The following is a 16600-nucleotide window of genomic DNA, read 5'->3' as shown; positions in this document are numbered from 1 at the left end:
GATTCTCATCAGAATTCTGAAGGGATTCTCATCAGAATTCTGAAGGGATTCTCATCAGAATCCTGAAGGGATTACCATCAGAACCCTGAAGGGATTCTTGATAGAATCCTGAAGGGATTCCCGTCAGAATCTGAAGGAATTCTCGTTAGAATCCTGAAGGGATTCTCGTCAGAATCCTGAAGGGATTCTCGTCGGAATCCTGAAGGGATTCTCGTCAGAATCCTGAAGGGATTCTCGTCAGAATCCTGAAGGGATTCTCGTCAGAATCCTGATGGGATTCTCGTCAGAATCCTGAAGGGATTCTCATCAGAATCCTGAAGGGATTCTCGTCAGAATCCTGAAGGGATTCTCGTCAGAATCCTGAAGGATTTCTTGGCAGAATCCTGAAGGGATTCTCGTCAGAATCCTGAAGGGATTCTCGTCAGAACCCTGAAGGGATTCTCGTCAGAATCCTGAAGGGATTCTCGTCAGAATCCTGAAGGGATTCTCGTCAGAATCCTGAAGGGATTCTCGTCAGAATCCTGAAGGGATTCTCGTCAGAATCCTGAAGGGATTCTCGTCAGAATCCTGAAGGGATTCTCGTCAGAATCCTGAAGGGATTCTCGTCAGAATCCTGAACATAACATCGACTTCTTAAATGAAAATTAAATTTTGATCCGATTGAGAAATATTCCTTGCTAATTAAACTTCTTTTTCCCTCTTTTTACTGGGCTATCTTTGATTGAATTACTCTTTTCAGTTGGCAAATACATGGAAAATGTGGTCTTTCTAGAATTTCATTCTTGCTACGCCAACGATCGCTGGTCAAAACAAAGCAAGTTTGAAAGTACCTTTTCATGTTGAGCCACTCGCTCTACGCTCCACTCCAGGTCTAATCTAAGCTGAGCTGAAGCAGTTTAAGGGAGGGTGATTTAAAATGGAAATATGGAATTAAAAGGCCAACACATGGAAAACATTCGTGGATTTCCACTGTATTTTACAATATACAATAATCCCATGTAAATGTACATACATGAATCTTTACTTTTCATTAGACGAGTTCATACTATCCCATTTATTTCACCACTCAAGTGAAGACATTCCGCTATAAGCTCAAAATATAATTTTGTTAACATAGATCTTACGATTATGTAATTGCAGGTATTATAAAACTAGAATAAAGCAACTTAAGGTTTGCTGCGTGGACCATACTCTCCTATGTCTGCATTCTTTCTATTAGCACCACGGTCAATTCCGCATTTTGATTGAATGAATCCGTAGGCCATAGGGGACTGCGCGACGGCGTGGTGCAGAATGTGCAGCAGAGGCGCGATAACAAAAGGTGCACAAAAAATGAGTGGAGATATTTAATTGCCCTTGATAGAGGGCAAAAAAAGATGCATCTTCACATGATCGCACCCGTACGTGTTATTCTCGCTTGTTTCAGCATCAGCCTGCTCGATGTAGTGTGCATCCGAGAATGGGCGAGAGACGCTTTCGGAAGAGATTTGCAAATTATGCACAATGTTGTGTTTTGCACAACGTTGCTCCTAAAATAGGAGACGGCAGAGCTTCTCAGATTTGAATTTATCTTGTCCGGTGTAGTAGCTGTAGGTGTACAAACACTTTGCCAGCTGAAGCTTATTTGTAAACACTGAAGTGGTTCTACAGCTATTTCCATATGGAAGGCAGAGCTGTGAGGAACCAGGTTTGTCGCTGGGGAGTTTTGCCACGCGATGAAATCTTTCTCGTCAGAATCCTGAAGGGATTCTCGTCAGAATCCTGAAGGGATTCTCGTCAGAATCCTGAAGGGATTCTCGTCAGAATCCTGAAGGGATTCTCGTCAGAATCCTGAAGGGATTCTCGTCAGAATCCTGAAGGGATTCTCGTCAGAATCCTGAAGGGATTCTCGTCAGAATCCTGAAGAGATTCTCGTCAGAATCCTGAAGGGATTCTCTTCAGAATCCTGAATGGATTCTCGTCAGAATCCTGAAGGGATTCTCGTCAGAGTCCTGAGAGTTTCTCGTCAAAATCCTGAAGCGATTCTCGTCAGAATCCTGAAGGGATTCTCCTCAGAATCCTGAAGGGATTCTCCTCAGAATGTTGAAGGGATTCTTCTCAGAATGCTGAAAGGATTCTCCTCAGAATCCTGAAGGGATTCTCGTCAAAATTCTGAAGGAGTTCTCGTCAGAATCCTGAAGGGATTCTCGTCAGAATCCTGAAGGGATTCTCGTCAGAATCCTGAAGGGATTCTCGTCAGAATCCTGAAGGGATTCTCGTCAGAATCCTGAAGGGATTCTCGTCAGAATCCTGAAGTGATTCTCGTCAGAATCCTGAAGCGATTCTCGTCAGAATCCTGAAGGGATTCTCGTCAGAATCCTGAAGGGATTCTCGTCAGAATCCTGAAGGGATTCTCGTCAGAATCCTGAAGGGATTCTTGTCAGAATCCTGAAGGGATTCTCATCATAATCCTGAAGCGATTTTCGTCAGAATCCTCTAAGGGATTCTCATCATAATCCTGAAGGGATTCTCGACAGAATCCTGAAGGGATTCTCGACAGAATCCTGAAGAGATTCTCGCCAGAATCCTGAAGGGATTCTCGACAGAATCCTGAAGGGATTCTCGACAGAATCCTGAAGGGATTCTCGTCAGAATCTTGAAGGGATTCCCGACAGAATCCTGAAGGGATTCTCGACAGAATCCTGAAGGGATTCTCGACAGAATCCTGAAGGGATTCTCGTCAGAATCTTGAAGGGATTCCCGACAGAATCCTGAAGGGATTCTCGACAGAATCCTGAAGGGATTCTCGACAGAATCCTGAAGGGATTCTCGTCAGAATCTTGAAGGGATTCCCGACAGAATCCTGAAGGGAATCTCGACAGAATCCGGAAGGGATTCTCGACAGAATCCGGAAGGGATTCTTGACAGAATCCTGGAGGGATTCTCGACAGAATCTTGGCGGAATCCTTGATGGAATCCTGACGGGATCCTCTACAGATTCCTGTAGGGATATCTGACAGGTTCCTGAAGGGATATCTGACAGAATCCTGAAGGGATATCTGACAGAATCCTGTGAGGGTTTTTCGTCGGAATCGTGATGGGATTCTCTGCAGAATCCTGGTGGGATTCTCGACAGAGTCCTGAAGGTTTTCTCGACAGAATCCTGATGTGATTCTTGACAAATTCCTTACGGGATTCTCGAATGATTCCTGACGGGATTCTCGACAAATTCCTGACGGGATTCTCGATACAATCCTGACAGGACTGTCGACAAAATCATGATGGGACTGTTGACCAAATCCTGCCGGGAACCACGACAGAATCCTGACTGAATTCTTGGATTGTCGTGGTTCCCGGCAGGTCTGACTGGATTGTCGAAAGAATCCTGTCGGGATTTGTGACAGAATCCTTACGATATTTTCAACAGGATCCTAACAAGATTCTCATCAGAATCCGTATGGCATTCTTAGCAAATTCCTGACGGGATTCTCGTTAAAAATTCGTGCAAGATTATGTAAGCAATCCTCTCGCAATTCTATCAGAAAACATTCCACGATACTGTTACAAATTTGCTTAGAAAGATGCCTTCCTCGCTTTTCATGCAATGCTTCCAAACGTTGCTTCATGTTCGGTATTTATTTATAACTGAGACCAACTTGTTTTACCGTGTATGTGCCGTGTAAGTGTATTAAATTAAGATAACTTTCATTTATTTCACATTCGAAGTACAAATAGAAAAATACTGAACACGATTCTATAAATTACGGGAATACATGTTCATATGCATTGCACAGAATTGATACACTGTACAGTACTGTTGTGGTTGGGTTTTCCCGTCGAATTGTACCGATCCGTTGCGCTGTCGGACATTGCTGTGCAGCCAAAATCGTGTGCTGCCTTCCCGCCGCACTCCATAATCCAAACAATGAACGTTTTTCCTACGCAAAACCGTAACAACGTGGCCTTTCTAGTAGTCGTCGTTGTCGTCGTCGCCGCCGATCGCAGCCGTGATGTTTCGGCATTTGGCGCTTCCTGCAACATGGTACCCCAGCCAGAAGCAGAACAAGTGGTGGAACTCGGGAAAATTTTTGACGTAATATTTACCGAACAAGTACGGGAACAAGTTAAACGCAATGAGTGCAATGCTCCAGTTGGCAATAATGATGGTGCACCTAATGTGCTCCATCGCCGGGTTGGTTGCGAGCCCTACTACAAAATACGTATCCGAGTGCTCGACTCGTTATTCGCGTATTATTATTTTGACAAGTTCAGCAGATTATTATCGGAAGGTTTTAAACAAACCGACACGACGGTGTGCACGATGGGAAAAAATGACGAGGAAGCACACCACGCTTGGCTGGGTCGTGCGTGGTTTTCGATTCCGGCACTTCCAGACTGTAAGTGCGGGAACAGGAGAGTAAATTCAGCAACGATCGGCAAGCTCTCAGCACAGCTGCAGCAGTTGGATTTGATTTGATTCAACAAAATTGGACGAATGACGAACATTGAAAAAACAGATGATGAATTTTGAATTAGACGAAGAGGAGGCACGGTGACGGAGGTATGTTGATTTAAACAATCAGCGGTGTGTGAGTTTAATTAGCATGAAACGTTATTCAATATGAAACCGATGATATTGTATCCAAGCGAATGCAAAACGTTGTGAGATAACAAAAACGTATTCTCTTTATACTAGTTGCATAATAGAATAATTGATAAAAAACGCTTTGGCCTTATGTAGGGGGGACTACAAGCCTATCATTGGAACCAATTCTGCTCAGCCTAGACTAAATCAGTTGTAGAAAGAAGGCGACTTCTATGTAGGTAATTCTTCTCTGCAGTGTTAATTATTTTCAGCTACTCGCGATCACATCAAAATGATATCATTTCAATCGATCTCCCGCCGTTCTGCACTCGCCAAAATTAAAAACGAATAAAACTGAAACAAATCGAAACAGCGCCGAGCAGCAGGAATGACATCCACATCGCTCGACCTTCCGTGCGTTCTAAAATTACCCACCCATTGTATTATGCGCTCGTAGATGTCATCGTTTATGATGACAATTGGATAAAATTAGGCTGCGCGCGCGGTGGGATGCCCCGTCCGTAACCCGCGTACACAACCTCAACGAGGTGTAAAGGAAAACCATTGTCGGTCGGATTGAAGCGAATTTTGAATCTAACACCGACTGACCGACCAACAGACTGTGCTGTACACGTACTGTAATGACCGACCCCCGTGTACAAATCGCATAAAGTGGTTTGGTGCTGTTTTCGTTTTAAGTTTTTTATGACAAGGATTAATGATTCTACATGCTCGCGATGAGTACTGAATCTACCCGAAAAAAAAAACAAACCATAAAATTCCTAAGCCATAATGTTGGGTTATAGAGATAATGATTTCTGAATAAAATTTTTAGCGAAAATTAAGTCTAAAATTAAGAGGTTGTAATCAAAAATATCATTTTTTTTGCTGGTTGATACGAATTATTATAAAGAAATTAAATTTACGTTGTTGCTTGTTTCACGGTTGACTGACTCCACACATTTATCCACATTAAATCTAGAATTTAATGCATGGAAGCACAATTATACTAAAATGTCATTTACAAAATTGCAATAAATTCGCTCTCACGACTCAGATTATTGATTTTAGACAATAACTTCCTAGACAAAGTTATAGGTTCGTTCAATATTGATTAGCACACAGCTGCTGTAGATCGTTACTTATAGATATGTTTCGTGAAAGAACTCTTAATTTTCTTCAAAGATTCAATTGGAAAAGTTGCATTTATCATTATCTTCACTGGAATCTTAAATAGCGGAGGAATATTCAATGAAATTTTGACAGTTTGTGACTTTGGTACAGCTCTGGTGTCTGATATTACGCCATGTTTATTCGGTTGTCATATTTGATCTTTTCTATGTAGCTGATCACCACTTCATAAATGCAGATTTTAGATTTGGATATCATCGTTTTTTTTTCTACGTTCGGAAACAATCGTTGCGCGGAAAATTATGTCCACCGGTCACAATAGACTCGCTAGGCGCCCATTCATTCTCACTTTGTTACTTTGTCACCATCACCACCAACAGCCAGCAGCGTCAACGGGCAGACCGTTTGTTTGGGTAGTAAATTAGCACGATTCCTGTTCGGAACACGTCTTGGCACCATATCGCCGGTGTTCGTTCATTTGAATGGATTTAATGGTGGGTTATTTGTCGTGGTGGCACTAATAAAACTTCGGAACATTGTCCCACCCGACAGCTATTGATGATCCATCAGATACCAGCCAGCGACGACGACGTATGGTGGCAGTTCAACGGATATAGGTGTGTGTCAAACATAATCTTACCTTTGTGGCACGATGAGATCTTACTAACGCAAACTCGTGTGGAGATCTTGGAAAAAAATCTTAATCTTTAGCTACCTATCGAACTAATTCAAATATGCGGATTCGGTGCCCAAAAAAAAAGGATATTTTAGTTACAAGATAAATATTGTCGCTTCGGTTCCCTTTTGTTCTGCTGTCCGATTTAGCGCCCTATCTTCGCCAGCAATAAATGTTCTGGACAGCAACTATCTTTATCTTGTAACTAAAATATATTTTACAAAACTCAAAGGTGCAGCCCAATCGGGTTGTACCCAAAGGTGGCGTAGGACTACATAGCTATACGAAATGGATGATCGAAATGACTCGCACGCGCCAAAAAAGCAGCTTTCTTGTACTCAATAAAGTAAGCCCATGAGCAACCAACTGGTCGCAGTGGAAAATGTGCCCAACAAGGAAAAAAAGCCCATTGGCTCCGCTCTCTGTGATCTGGTATGGCATGGGTGATGTGCACTGCTGATGAATGACCTTCTGGGCTAGTATCCCGCAAAAAGCAAACGAGCAACCAGCGTGCGAGCCATTTTGATTGGGATTCTGCAAAGAGCGGCCACTCTCCCGAAGCAACGGAGAAACGGACAAGTTCTAAGCATCCTGTGAAATTTTCTGGCAAGATTTTGAATTTTGTTATCAGCTGTTAGTGATTCGAAATGCGAGAAAAGTAACAGAAGAAATGTAACCAAGACGAAGTTTCTTCATAGTACAAAACATAATCGATAGGCGTCTATCGGTCGCCGCTGGGTGGTTGCTGTACAAATTTTCCACTAAGGTGGCTTCTTCATCGATTTGGCTGTCGTCGGTCGGTAGCAGAATCACAAGCCAGCGTAGGAGGGACATGATGCAATAAATTTGTTCGAATGGAAAAATTTGTCCATATTGCGAATAAATAAAATTAATGAAATTCAATATCTCGGTTCGGTACTGGCGTATTGCGCTGAAATTTTGACACAAATTGTAGGGAATCGTGCAAATAAGGGGCATTAGGGTAAAACGGCACGAAAACGGATTTCCGGATAAACTGATACGGCTGATCAAGGCGACGATGGATCGGGTGATGTGCGTAGTTCGAGTTCCAGGAGCATTCTCGAGTCCCTTCGAAACGCGCAGAGGGTTACGGCAAGGTGATGGATTGACACGAGTGGTACGATTCTCACGAAGTCCGTCCATTTTTTTGGTTACGCCGACGACATTGATAGACGACGACGGCATCATGGCACGTAACTTTTAAAGCTAGACCAACATTTGAAAAGGGCGTAACAGCCAAAATTTATTTCTTCTAAATCTTTGTCTACATATATAGCAATATATGTAGACGAGGAATCAGAAGGAATAAATTTTGGCTGTTACGCCCTTTTCAAATGTTGGTCTAGAAAGGATGGAGGAAGCCTACATCAGACTGAAGAGGGAAGCTAAGCGGATCGGACTAGTCATCAACACGTCGAAGACGAAGTACATGATAGGAAGAGGCTCAAGAGAGGTCAATGTAAGCCACCCACCACGAGTTTCTATCGGTGGTGACGAAATCGAGGTGGTTGAAGAATTCGTGTACTTGGGCTCACTGGTGTCCGCCGATAACGATACCAGCAGAGAAATTCGGAGACGCATCATGGCAGGAAATTATACGTACTTTGGACTCCACAAAACGCTCCGATAGAATAGAAGTTCGCCGCCGTACCAAACTGACAATCTAAAAAACGCTTATTAGACCGGTAGTTTTCTACGGACACGAGACCTGAAAGACGCACGTGGAGGACCAACGCGCACTTAGAGTTTTCGAAAGGAAAGTGCTGCGTACCATCTATTGTGAGGTGCAGATGGCGGACGTTACGTGGAGGAGGCGAATGAACCGTGGAGTTTCATCAGCTCTTGGGAGAACCGTGTGAACGATGACACCGCGCGGAAGACTGTAATGGGCCGGGCACGTAGCCAGAATGTCGGACAGTAATCCGGTGAAAATGGTTCTCGACAACGATCCGACGGGAACAAGAAGGCGAGGAGCGGGCAAGGTGGATCGATCAGGTGGAGGACGATTTGCGGACCCTCCGCAGATTGCGTGGTTGGCGAAGTGCAGCCATGGACCAAGCTGAATGGAGAAGACTTTTATGTATTGCACAGGCCACTCCGGCCTTAGTCTGGTAATAAATAAATAGGGTAAAACGGGGTCTTTGCACGATTCCCCAGAAAGTTCTACGATTTGTTTCAAAATTTCGGCGCAATCCGCCCGTACCGAACCGAAATATTGGTTAATCTGGTTAAAAAAGCACGTTAATATAGAAAAAAAATCTGGTTCGTTTAGGTTGAATAATCGGCAGCAACCACGTCGACGAACACCATATTGATAATAAATAGTTGAAAATCAATATTTTCAGATAAATCTCGCTTAACTTTTCAAAAGGACCTAAGTAACATTTTTTCATGAATTAATTTGAGTACTGCAATCAAAAGCTTTCATGTTTTTCTGTTGATTGCGCTATTCAAATTAATTCATGAAAAAAATGTTACTTAGGTCCTTTTGAAAAGTTAAGCGAGAAATACAAAGAAGCGTTGACTCATCTTTGATCGAATAGTCCAAAAATATTGGTAAACCGTCGAGAAACGGCTGAGATATTGCCGTTCAAAGTCTTTCATATTTTCGTGACGGTCTCCGATTTACGCAATCGCAAAGTGTATCCCAATATAGAAAAGACAGACGTAGTCCTTCGTCAAAATGCATACCTAGAATATGTAGATTTTGATTTGACGATCTACAAAGTACGTCACGCAAAAATCACGCTGTAATCGCGTAGCTTAGCGCTAGGCTAATGAAGAACCTCCCCCCCTCCTTGTAGTATATTTTCTCGGAATTTGAATTAGTCGTCGACAATTTGGCGCAACGCCGCTGATCTTTAATTTCCCACGCTGATTCAATTCCAAAGAATTCCGCATAATTTCCCGATAGATATCCCCAACTCCACTGAATTTTTCGTTAAAATACCAGTGATTTCCTTGAATGAAAACTAAGAGAACTGCAAATTCCGAAGGATTTCCCGTTGAAATAGAAAGAATTTCTCGTTGAAATAGAATTTTCGAAAGGAGAAGGGTCGTTTGGCAGAAGGCCATTTGGACGAAAGTCAAATGTTGTTTGGCAAAATATTTCATTTGGCCGAACGAACCGTTTAGCCGAAGCCCATCTAGCATAAAGTTTTTTCGTTGAAAACGTCATATAGACGAAAATGTCGTTCGCTTGAACATTTCCATTGGCTGAAAAAATCCGTTGGCCGAATAGCTCAAATGACCGAAATGATCGTTTGGCAGAAAGAGCTATTTGGCCGAAATGGACATCCGACCAAAACTGTCGGGTGTTTTGCAGAAAGGTCATTTTAGCGCCAAATGGCTCTTACTGCACAACAAACATTTCTTCCAAACGGCATTTTCGGTTCCACGGTTTATTCGATCAAACGATCATTCCGGCTAAACGGCAGTTCCAGCCTAAAGGCCTACTAGGGCAAACAACTTTGTTGGCCAAATTACGAGCTTGGCTGAATGTCCCTTTTGGACTGTATGTCGCTTTCGGCCAAATTACATTTTTGGTAAATGCATTTTTGACCCAGCAATCGTTTTTGACAAACGTTCAGTTCAATTGCCAATGGAATACGGCTTACCGTGTGATTCGGCCAAGCGGCATTCGAACAAATGGATTTTCGCCGAATTACTGTCGAAGGGCCATTTGACTGAAAGGTGTTTGGTCGAATAAACCATTAGACCAAACCCCATCTGGCCGAAAATGTCATTTAGCTGAAATGAACATACGATCGAAAAAGTCGTTTGGCCAAATAGGTCATTTGAGCGAAAATATCGTACGCCGAAATGGTCATTTGATTGAAATGGCCATCTGACTGAAAAGGCATTTATTCATATGATCCATTCGGTCAAAATTACTCTTTTTAAACGATAATTACGACCAAACGACATTTTCAGCCGGCTGACCTATTCGGCCAAACAAGCTGTTAGAGACAACGGCTTTTCCGACCGATTGTCGCTTTAGCCAAATTAATTTTTCATCAAACCCTAGTATTCCCTAACTTCTGATAGGCAACTGCAGTTTTCCAAACAAATATATTGATATATATTCAAATGCAAAAATATCTTCCATACTTCAGAATAGGACGAGTTTATGAAAAGTTTAATTTTCTAAAAAAAAAAGCGCCATCGTGCATTATATTCGTTAGAACAAGTCTTTACTGAATATTCGTAGAAATTGGAAAACGATCCGTTGTGGTCATTATTTACTTGCTAGAAAAATGCTTAGGAAACGAAAAGAGTCGGGATCATTGTATTTGATCGACGCGGGATATAAAACTGAGCAGAAATATATTTCTTAGTTGTTTAATCGAACCCCCTTCCAAAGTAAAACTTTCTAATTACGTTACTGATAAGGGAACTGTTCCGATCTCCATCTCACTAAACTTATACTCATCTCATCGCGAAACAAAAAAAAAATATAGCACCAATCTCGTCGCTCCTTTTGTCAACATGGGTGCTCACTAGGGTGCCAATGAAAATCGACTGCTCAAAAGTTTCATCTCCTCGAGATAAAAGTCCCTATGCAAAATTTCAGCTTAATCGGACTTCGTTAAGTGTTTGACCAAAGCGACCAAAGTTTGACTATTTTAAAACACGAAAGTTTCCCAAGGACGGGGGGGGGGGGCAGCAAAAATTCGAAATCGATTTTTTTCGATGCCAGATGTCTAAGAAATGCATGAAACGTCGAGATCTGGTGTTGACTCGACGTTTCATGTACCGTCGTTCTGGGTGACATTGGGCCTAGGGGGTAAGATTGGGCCAAAAACGAAAAATGTTTCAACTCCTAATATCTCAGAAACTGTTACGAATTTTGATGAAAACTTCAAACGGTTCGAAATTATATTAAAATTCACGTCTAGGAAATCACAAAACAAATTCCAAGAACTAATTGTGCTCGTACGATAATGCTTGGAATTTGAATGTAAAACTATTGAGCGAATGAACCCGTATTAAAATAGTGTCAGTACTGCCCACAAATCTATTACATATCTAGTTTTTAGATCGATGGATACCTGGTTATCATGTTACGATAATCTGTTGTTGTTTTATCGAATTTTATTAATATTTATATAACGGTTCTGGTTCTTCGTAGCAACGAGCAATGCACGCAAAAAAAGGGTGAGATTGGGCCAAGCTTTTAGTTGATTTGCCTTACAAAGTTGGTAAGAGCCGTAATGTAGGCAATTATTTTGAATGAACGATTGAATGGTTTCATAGACACCGCTGAACTATTTCATTTGGCCCAATGTCACCCCCTGTGCGGGGTGAGAATGGGCCATTTTTGAACAACATATAACTTTGAAGAATTTCCATAATTAATTATTTTTTCCCCACACAGCGGTAAATTTATTTTTCAAGCTTGTACCAAACTAATTAGAACTTGATTCCAATGTTAACTTCTAGAGCTTTATAACATTTACTTGGAGCATACCACATTTTGGCCCAATGACACCCCCGTTGGCGGTATTTGTAAGTCATTTGGTATAAAAAAAATCGATTTCGAAAAATTTTCAATGTCCCAAAAAGTCAATTTTTTCAAAAAAAAATTTGTTTATATATTTTTTTTTTGATTTTCCGCAGAAAAAGTCAATTTTATTCTATTTTTTTTTAGATGACACCAGCTCTCGACGTTTCATGCATTTCTAAGACATTTAGCATAAAAAATCTGAAGGGTTATGTACAAGACACGACCGCCCAACGTAAACTACGTAGAACAGTTTGGTGCATTGAGGAATGTAGTAGTCATATTTTAAGATAATTTATTTGATTACTAAAGTCACTGGCTTAGGACAAAATTACAATAACTTAAAATATAAAAAAGTGTCGGATACCGTAGTCAGGGGTGACGTCCCTCACCGACAGTCTGGAGGTCGGATAACAAAACCGTTCAAAAAGGTCACTTATAATTCAGTTTTATTGTTCTCAGATACATTAAATCTATTCTACAAGCATTATATGTAGTTGAAACAGTGACGCATTCTCATCCCCATTTACCCGTTTTCTCCCCGACGACGGTACGATAACTTAAAAGTTTAACTTTAAAACCCCAAGTGGTAATAATGCTTTTCGCAATTCCAACTGTTGCATTCGACTTAGAGTAAAATTAGTAGGGGTTCAGTTTCATTCCTAATTTTTGACCACTATTCTAGTTTATTTGTAGCAATACATAGGTGGAAACAGTGGAGTATGATTATTAAATAATACTATTCTGAAATAAAAATAACTCACTAGCGTTACATGGTTATGATATCCCAAGCAGCACACGTTGAGCCATTCTTGTTGCAGTAACCATATTGTGAGAGAATTCGGGCATATATAAGCTACTGTGATCGATGTGCTATATGTTTGTTGCTGGGGTGAATACTGGTGAGTGCGTGTACCACGATTTAGTGATTTTACGACAGATGCGAGACGATACGCATCGGCCCTAGACCTGGCAAAAAATCTCTGCTCTGGCTACGGACAAACAGGTGCCTCTTTCCAATGGTAGTCAGAGCATCGAGTCATCACTGGTGGAAGAATACGAGCCTTGGACCTTTGGCAGAATCTCCGCCTTCTGTTATTTGGAGTGACGAGGAATACTATGGCAGAGAAGGGATAGTCGTATTGTTGAGTCCGAAAAGAAGCGCGAGTCGATAAAACCCGGTTGCGCCAACTAGAAATCAACAAATACTAGCCATGTACCGTTTTGACTCAAATTCCGAACATGACTCATATTCCGAACTTTAGCTTTTAAATGCCCATTTTAACTTTATTCGTATAATTTTCTCCACAGGAGTTAGAATTCGTTTGCTATCTTGATCCTCAGTGCGGAAAACCAATGACAGTTTTAGTTTTAGGGCGCTAAAACGCCAGTGTTCGGAATATGAGTTATATTCGGGATTTGAGTCAGAACGGTACCAAAAACCAAGCCATTCGGTTGAGGAGATGCGCCAGAGTAGTAAACGCTGCGGACGGGAATAGGGTATTTGTGCTATTTGATTACAATCTAAATCTCACTATCTGGCAGTGGCATTATGGATAACTTACTCGTGTAAACATATTATTAATATAATTGCAAGAATCTTAGATCCGGGAGCTAGAAAGTAATAGGGTTACTGTTCCTGGACTTCATCTCATAGCTCCGATATTGGTCCTACGAAAAACAAAGCAATGAGAAGGTATTTGATTTGTTTATTATTTTTGTGATTTTTTTCAGCAGTAAGCACGCATATTAGCAAAAAGAAGCGACGAAATTGGTGCCGTATTTCTTTGTTTCGCGATGAGATGAATATATGTTCAGTTAGATTGAAAACGGAACAGTTCCCCTAGTTCTATTGTAACCTATAGCCCGTTTCAATAAAGTATGCGTTCCGAAGCTATAGCCGTTTACAATAAGCCCCGCATGATTGTACCCACAGAGTATCTGAAGTGCATTCAAACTTCCTGAATTAAAATTGAATTCTTTTGATTTTGGTGCATATTTAATAATAAAAATATAATTAACAATTTGCAGTTTATCATAAAATGGCTCACCATTTTCCTAAGTTATCTTTGAATCGAAAATGTTTCTTCATTTGCATTGCGATTATCGCATTATGACATTGCATTGCCGTTACTAACAATCGATCATCCTATATCCTTGCACAAACATGCGCTTGTATGTATATCGCCGACTGCAGTCACTGCTGTGGCCTTACTTTTTGTGGCAAACTGGTGCGAAGCACCGCACAAAAAGAAGAGCCCAAAAACCAACTACACTGAACGACGGTCGAATGAGACTCACGTTGCGAACGGGAAAAAGAGGTGCTGCCAAAATGGTCCAATACCCTACTTTAACGTTGATAATCAAATGTTTCAATATAACTGGAAAATTGGTGGAGAGTTTCCGAGTCGATTGATATATAAATCTCAAAAATCCATCGAAAGATGAATGCGCTATTAACGTTCAAAATCTTACATGATTTCGTGACGGTCTCGGATTTGGAAATTTTGATTTGTCACCCTGTATCCGAGTCTTCCCCTTAGACGTAGTTTACGTCAAAAAATCGGTTTCGGATTTTTCCTGTAACCCTCCGCCCCCCCTCCTTGGGAAAGTTTCGTGTTTCAAAATAGTCAAACTTTGACCGCTTTGGTCAAACACTTAACGAAGTCCGATTGAGCTGAAATTTTGCATAGGGACTATTTTCGAGGAGATGTAACTTTAGAGCACTACCCGTTTTTGAAATTCGATGGTGAAGAGGGATGAACTCCAGGAGCAGATCCCCTATATGCTATCTGTTTTAGGACATGTGATTATATTACTGATGACCGACATTTTGTAGTAATGTGCCATCAGAGAGAGCGATACGGTGCTCAGCATAGCCATTTCTGGCATTTTTTTAATACTTTATTATTGTGTTTTTTTTTTTAAATTAAGGTACACTGGGGGAAGTGGAAAAGGAAAAATCGATAGTGCATGTTTGAATTAGTGTAAAACCAGTTTAAATGATTTAAATGCGTTCAATCAAAATGGGCTATCAAAAACAGTCAATTTCGCACCAACTGTGTGGTAATTCATACCATTTTGATCGCTTGAAATTTATGGAAATAGATTTTAAAATTAGGAGTTGTTTTTCCACTTACACTAGTGGGATGGGGTAAGTGAAAAACCCATGTTGCCTTGACCTTCAATAGTGTATATAACTTCATATAACTAAAATCAATACGATAATTGCTCTGAGTATCTTTTGTGTAATAATTTTATTACCTTAACGGAATAGATCCTCAAGGAATTCTCGTAATAGCTAGGGGAGGGCTGGTTTTGCCTTCTCGAACACTAAGTGTACGTAAAGTCTATATGTTCGCCTCAAAGATGAACTTTTTAAAGGAAAAATGGGACTTACTTACAGACTTCCTAATCAACTTAGTTTAACGAATTGAGATGATGTCTGTATGTGCGCAAAGCACGTACAAAATTATCAGCTATTCTTGAGCGCTTGTCCTTAACCAATTTATTCGCAAAAAATTGCATTTAACGGCGAAACTTGTTATGAATAAAAATTAATGTGAATTATACAATATATTTACCTATCAGTGCTATTTTTAACTTTCTTATATATTTTTTTCATATGTAAAACATGTGAAAGGCATCAATACCGATAAGTGGATTAATCAGGCATTTTCTCATTTATATGAGTCCAATCACCACTGGAATCACAATGATAACAAAGAAGGAACATATTAAGATTCACAGCTATCGAAATAAACCCTGGAGGGAAGGAAAAATGCGTAATTAGAACATTATCCACTTCTCCCGCAGTGTTTGATACCTGGGGTAAGTGTAAAATCTTTGAATTATTTGCTTTCTTGATACAAACCACTACCAATTGAATGGGATGAGTTTAATTGTATTATAATTGTCTCCTTTGATATAAATTTACTTGAAAAAAGAAAAATTGGTGCAAATAAGAATTGATTTTATGAATGCAAATATCAATTTTTCGCGAAACCTATAATAACAGTTCGAGCGTTACCCGTGTTAGTGTATGTATTATACAAATTTCAACATAGTATTAGTGTGAGCATCAAAGTATAACATTGCATAATGCTATGATGTGGTAAAAACTGTAAAGTATGTACAATTCCATTTTTTTTTTTGAGTCGGTTTTTACACTTACCCCCTTTTTCCACTTCCCCCAGTGTACCTTATAAACTAAGTTCAACGCAGATTTTTGGCAATGGCAAAACAACCATTGAGCCAGAAGTATACCAATTTCTTTTACCTGGGAGGGAAACAGGCGTTTCTTGCTGACCGGGCGACTACAGATGTAGCTGGAGAGTCTACAAGAGCCATGATGGGATAGGCTGCCAAAGGCGTATTGTGCTGGGAGGGAAACTGGCGTTTCTTGCTGATCGTGCGTCTGGGACAGAAACAGGTATCTACCGCTGACACAAGCTGGGAGAACCGATGTCAATGGAAATCCTCTTGTTGCCAATTTTAGGGAATCTTCCCTGCCGGAGTTCTGGGAAATTCATTCGCCAATAAATCTAGGTTGAAGGATCTTAGGAGTTCGGAAAATTTCCCTTCTTAGAATTCTAGGGGAATTGCTCTCCCTATTCCAGGTATTCTGGAATATTGCTTCTAGATTTCGCGGATTTCCTTCTTATTTAATTCTGCCAAATTTCTTCTCAAGGTACTCTGGGAATCT

General features: G+C 40.7%; 1 long non-coding RNA gene across 2 annotated transcripts in view; it reads left to right on the top strand.

The window, feature by feature from the left end:
* LOC134203940 (uncharacterized) overlaps nt 1-16600 on the top strand; it is a 272474-nt gene that overhangs the window by 225724 nt on the left and 30150 nt on the right. The window lies entirely within an intron of this gene.

The sequence above is a fragment of the Armigeres subalbatus genome, chromosome 1 (genome assembly GCF_024139115.2).
Source record: "Armigeres subalbatus isolate Guangzhou_Male chromosome 1, GZ_Asu_2, whole genome shotgun sequence".
In the NCBI taxonomy this organism is placed as follows: Eukaryota; Metazoa; Arthropoda; class Insecta; order Diptera; family Culicidae; genus Armigeres; species Armigeres subalbatus.
The sequence above is the reverse complement of the archived record's forward strand: the minus strand, read 5'-3'. Positions and strand labels throughout refer to the sequence as shown.